This window comes from Bombina bombina, chromosome 1, assembly GCF_027579735.1.
Source record: "Bombina bombina isolate aBomBom1 chromosome 1, aBomBom1.pri, whole genome shotgun sequence".
Taxonomy (NCBI): Eukaryota; Metazoa; Chordata; class Amphibia; order Anura; family Bombinatoridae; genus Bombina; species Bombina bombina.
Window position 1 is genome coordinate 850,061,743 of NC_069499.1, and position 6,000 is coordinate 850,067,742.

General features: G+C 37.9%; 1 protein-coding gene across 3 annotated transcripts in view; it reads right to left on the minus strand.

Annotated features, from left to right (window-relative positions):
- VRK3 (VRK serine/threonine kinase 3) overlaps positions 1–4,009 on the minus strand; it is a 403,485-nt gene extending 399,476 nt beyond the window's left edge. For all 3 annotated transcript variants that reach the window (XM_053699491.1, XM_053699492.1, XM_053699488.1), the window contains exon 1: positions 3,843–4,009. The gene's annotated coding sequence lies outside the window, so the exon portion shown is untranslated. The remainder of the gene's footprint in view (positions 1–3,842) is intronic.
- Between the last annotated feature and the right edge of the window lie 1,991 nt (positions 4,010–6,000).

Below are 6,000 nucleotides of genomic sequence, written 5' to 3' on the forward strand. Positions count from 1 at the left end.
AGCTGCCCAGAGCCCAGTCTTTGTTGAGGGGCCCAAGAGTCCTAAAAAAAAAAACTGCTCTGGTGGTGGGAATTGTTTCTGGTAGGGTTGACTGTAGGCGCATGCAGCAGAAATCTGGAGTGGCAGGCATGTGAGGATTTGAGCATCTGTGCACCTGCACACACTGCTCTCTTCAGTCTTGAGGCTGTGTGATTCATCTCACACTGTATCCATGCAGCCTTGGACAGACAGCATCCAGTCTGCTGGTCCCCTTAACCCTGCTCTTTCTGCTGTGGCCCTAAGATCACCTAACTGAAGTTTAGTAGGGAAACAGTGCTTTGTAGAAAGGTGTCAGTGGGAAGAATAAGTGAGTGCACACACGCCCCTCCCCAATGCAGCATTGTCTAGTGCAGGGTGAGAGGGAACTTGTTCCTAGCAAAGAAGTGACATGTGCTGCTGTGGCTGATGTATAGTGTCATGCTGATACTAAACACATTAAGGTAAGGTTTATTTTTATAGTTTTTTTTTCTCTGTCTCAGATTTTACAGCTTCCCTTAGTAGTTCTGCTGTTCCTGCCAGTAAACTTATATTTGTCTGCACCTCCATGCTTCCTCCTCAGTCTTTACCTTGCTTTGCTCCGGTTGGCTGCCCTAAATCTCTTTAACCAGCTAACCTCACACCAGAATCACATTCAAAAGCATATTAAATTAATCCACAGTGGAGGAATTTATATATTTATTTACTTATTAGTACTGCTTAGGTGCAGTTTCACATATTACAATTTATTTCATTTTAAATGATTAGCCCAGCAGTGGATGATCCACTGTTGGGCTAATAATAAAAAAATAAATTATATATATATATATATATATATATATATATATATATATTGCTCTGTAGATGGAGGGCACTCACAGGACTTACAGCATACTATATAGCATACTATAAGTCCTGTGAGTGCCCTCCATCTACAGAGCAACTTTATATTTAAACTTGAGGATTGCACCCAGGCTTTGGCTACAAACGTGTGGAAGGAGTGCTAGGCTACCGGCTACATATTATATATATATATATATATATATATATATATATATATATATATATATATATATATAAAATAAATTGATTTAGTTTTTTGGGATGTTGGGGTGGAGAGTGAAATTGCATGGGGGGGGGGGGTCTAGTCAATATTAAAGGGACACTTAACCCAATTTTTTTCTTTCATGATTTAGATAGAGCATGACATTTTAAGCAACTTTCTAATTTACTCCTATTATCAAATTTTCTTTATTCTTTTGGTATCTTTATTTGAAATGCAAGAATGTAAGTTTAGATGCCGGCCCATTTTTGGTGAACAACCTGGGTTGTCCTTGCTGATTGGTGGATAAATTCATCCACCAATCAAAAAAGTGCTGTCCAGAGGTCTGAACTAAGAAAAAAGCTTAGATGCCTTCTTTTTCAATTAAAGATAGCAAAACAACGAAGAAAAAATGATAATAGGAGTAAATTAGAAAGTTGCTTAAAATTGAATGTTCTATCTGAATCACAAAATAAAAAAATTGGGTTGTGTCCCTTTAAAGACGGCCCTGATGGTGATTGGTGGCTGTACATATATGCCTCACATTATGTTTTTAGCTAGCTCTCTGTAGTGCTTTGCTGCTTCTAGCTTTACTATTCAGCTAAGGATACCAAGAGAATGAAGCAAATGTGTTAAGTAAGACAAAAAAATTGCATATTCTATCTGAATAATGATACTTAAATTTTTACTTTACTGTCCCTCTAACTATATTTTTAAGCACAAGTCAATACTTAGGTTGTAAAGTTTCCATTATGAGCAGTGGTTTTAATACGCAAAAAAAAAACGCTATTGCAAGGATAAATCTAAAGGAGGAATTCAATCAATAATATATACTAATACAATGAAGCTAGTATAACAATTCATTTGAGGACATGTTATGGCAGCATATAAACCAGTATCTGGGTTTCCAGCTCTTGCAAAACTATAATGCTATAAGCATGTCTTCACTATTTATTTGTATATTTATTTTGCATTTTCATTCTGCTGAGCACACTAAAAATATCAGAATAGGCTTCAAAACTGTATATACAAAATAAAAGCACCCACTAGACAATATAATCTATCTGCCATATTCCATACATTTGGTGAAGCGTTTTGTGTTTTTGCTCTGTTAATTGCTTTAAATTAAAGGGATAGTAAACCCAAAAACTTTTTAAATCTTTATTAAAACTTCATTATGTATGTGACATATTTCAAATAAGTACCTGTTAAATTTTTTCACTCGTTTTCTAGTTATTCGAAATCAAATATCTTTATATTGCCAAGCCCATTTTTATCACATTATGTGGACCCTATAATGATGTTCTACCTAGGTAGAAACATCATGGCGGTCCGCATGCGCATATAATTATTTTAATAGTAACGCATGCGCATTTTGGCCCCTCAGTCCTAGCATGACCGTCACTATTCTGGCACAGGAAACAGGGCGGACTTCATGATAGTGACATCAACGTTGGTGGGAGTGGCGCACCAGAGCGCGCAGCGCTAAAGATTCACGGAACACAAGCACATTGCATTGGGGAATCATGTGTTACTTTACTAGAGGTAAGTATAATAAGTACCCCTAGGCTAACGAGCAAGTTGATTTGATCTTAGTAAAAGGACGTTACCCCTAGACTATCATTTTTTTAACCCCTAGAAAAACGAGCATGTTTTTTTCTTATAAGGCAGTGACTTATAAGAGTGACTAACCAGCAATTATTTTTAACCCCTAGACTAACAAGCAAGTTGTTTTGTTCTTACAACACTCAGATTAATCGCAGGAGCTGCAAAGATTAAAAGCAATAGCAAATTCAGATGCAAATAAAGTTAATTATTAACATCTGAATTTGCTATTGCTTTTAATCTTTGGAGCTCCTGCGATTAATCTGAGTGTTGTAAGAACAAAACAACTTGCTCGTTAGTCTAGGGGTTAAAAATAATTGCTGGTTATTCAGTCTTATAAGTCACTGCCTTATAAGAAAAAAACATGCTAGTTTTTCTAGGGGTTAAAAAAATGATAGTCTAGGGGTAACGTCCTTTTACTAAGATCAAATCAACTTGCTCGTTAGCCTAGGGGTACTTATTATACTTACCTCTAGTAAAGTAACACATGATTCCCCAATGTGCTTGTGTTCCGTGAATCTTCAGAGCTGAGCGCTCTGGTGCGCCACTCCCACCAACGTTGATGTCATTATCATGAAGTCCGCCCTGCTTCCTGTGCCAGAATAGTGACGGTCATGCTAGGACTGAGGGGCGAAAATGCGCATGCGTTACTGTTAAAGATCTTAGATGAAGAATAATTAGAAAACGAGTGAAAAAATTTAACAGGTACTTATTTCAAATATGTCACATAAATAATGAAGTTTTAATAAAGATTTAAAAAGTTTTTGGGTTTACTATCCCTTTAAACATATAGGTTACTAACAATCTGTTTAGCTGATCAACTTCTTGTAAAACTTACAAATTTTGAAAACTATTTAGCCCTTGAGTTTTTAAAAATTGTTTTATAAGTAATAGTGATACAACAGGATTACTTTTTTAAATAATTTTTGTATTTTTTTAAAAAAAAACATTATGCTTGCATTATTTTTTAATAATATGGATTGTAAATGTTTTCCCACTGCATTATCCTGATCTGACTGGAAAAATTATAGCAAAATTATTATCAGAACAAACGTTTGATACACGTCAAAATGTTTTAACCCCTCCGCTGCCAATGAGGAACTGTATGTATAACTACATATAAAGATACACTATACAAAACGTACATGTATTTTTCAGCTACAGAGAACACACGCATTACCTAAGCAAGGTTCAGTCACAGGCTGCAGCTGCTCTACGCACGGAGTGTCACACGCACACAACAGCAATGTAGTGAATCAAATACTGCAGTGTGACTTTACAAGGTTCGTAGGGGCAGTTACACAGAAGCACAAAAGTTTCAGTTTCGAGCAAACAGCTATGTTTACTGCTGCACCAGTTTACAGGAAATGACATGTAGCTTCCTGTTTGCTTGGAGAAAGTGTCATGGGGTTTGCTTTGGTGATATGAATTAGTGTTTGTATTCCGCATTAGATATGTAGCTAAAGATTTGTGTACTTTTGCATTTGTATATAGATATGATCCGTGCGTACGTTTGTTGGTATAATTGTGTTTGACATGCAGCACGCATAGCTTTTTTGGTGTTGATTATGTTTGTGGGTAAGATTTTACCTGTTTGTGTATTAATATGATGATGCTGGTTAGCTCCTTATTCGGCCAGCTTCTTAATGTCGAAGATTGAAGTTAGCTCTATACACCCAGCATCTTATTCATGAAAGTATTTTTTTATTAAACAGCAATTAGTAAAGTTAATATGATATTAATCATGAAATTTGGCACCATAATACCATTTATTTCAATGGGAAATTCTGAATAGGAACCAAGCTTTTACTCTTGGCTCAATCTCATTTGGCTTGTTTTATACTAATTGGGCATCCCTCTATATAAGAAAATTAAATCTAGCCTGAGCCAAATTATATTGATCATAAAATATGTCACCAAACTTGGTACCTAATTTCCATGCATTTCATTGGGAGATTCTGAATAAGTAACCAAGCTTTTACTCTATTAACCCCTTAACGACTCATGTCGTACAGGGTACGTCTTGCACAAGCTGGTCTTTAAAGACCAGCGACGTACCCAGTACGACATTGGGGTTTAAAGCGTCTGGAAGAGATTTCCGGTTATTGCAGTGATGCCTTGATCGAGGCATCCTGCAATAACACTTCTTACCCCTCCGGTGCAGAGAGAGCCACTCTGTGGCCCTCTCTGCACTGGACATCGATTGCTGAAAATTGTTGGTGGGTGGGAGCCAAAGTGGGAGGCGGGTGGGCAGCCATCGATGGCTTTTATGATTAAGCGGGGGGGCGTGGTCACCAGGGGCGCGCACGGACGCGTGCACGGGAGGTGGCGGGCGTGCACGGGGAGGGAGCGGGTGGGAACCGCTGCACTACAGAAAAAAAAACTTCTAAGTGGGAGAAAGGGGGGGGGGGGGGGAATGGGTTAATAAATTGCTAAGGGATCTGGGAGAGGGTGGGGGGATGGTCTTTTGGGGGGGGAAGCTACACTACAGAAAATAAAATTAAAAAAAAAGATATTTTTGTATAAACTGGGTACTGACAGACAGTAGTGATGTCGCAAACCTAAAATTTTCGGTTCGCGAACGGCGGACTCGAACTTCCGGTATTGTTCGCGAACCCGCCATTGAATTCAATAGGCAGGCGAACTTTAAAACCTACAAGGACTCTTTCTGGCCACAATAGTGATGGAAAAGTTGTTTCAAGGGTACTAACACCTGGACTGTCGCATGCTGGAGGGGGATCCCTGGCAAAACTCCCATGGAAAATTACATAGTTTATGCAGAGTCTGTTTTTAAGCCATAATGGGCCTAAATCAACTAACATTCCCAAAGTGGCTGTCTCAAAACATCCCGGACAGAAGATAGATTGATAGATAGATAGATATACATAGATTGATAGATAGGATCGATAGAAGAGAAATAGATAGATTTGTTAGATATATAATTACCCTAATAAAGTCTAATAATTAAACATGCGTTCTTGGACCCAACTAGCTTGTGTTAATTAGTACTTTTCTTAGCACTTTAATCCCTGTTCCCCCCCCCCTATCGGGGGTGTTCTATATGGCCTGCCTGATTACCCTGAAAAAATATAATAATAAGACATGCGGTCTGGTACCTATTTTAACTAGGTTGTGTTTTAAGTACTACCATTCTTAGCACTTTAATCTCTGTAACTCCCCCTATTTGGTGAGGTCTATACTGCCTGGATGATTACCCATACAAAATATAATAATAAGACATCTGCTCTTGGTCTGCGACCCATGGTAACTATGTTGTGTTAATTAGTAATGTCCTTCGCATTTTAATAGCTGTTACTCATACTCACCCTATCGATGGA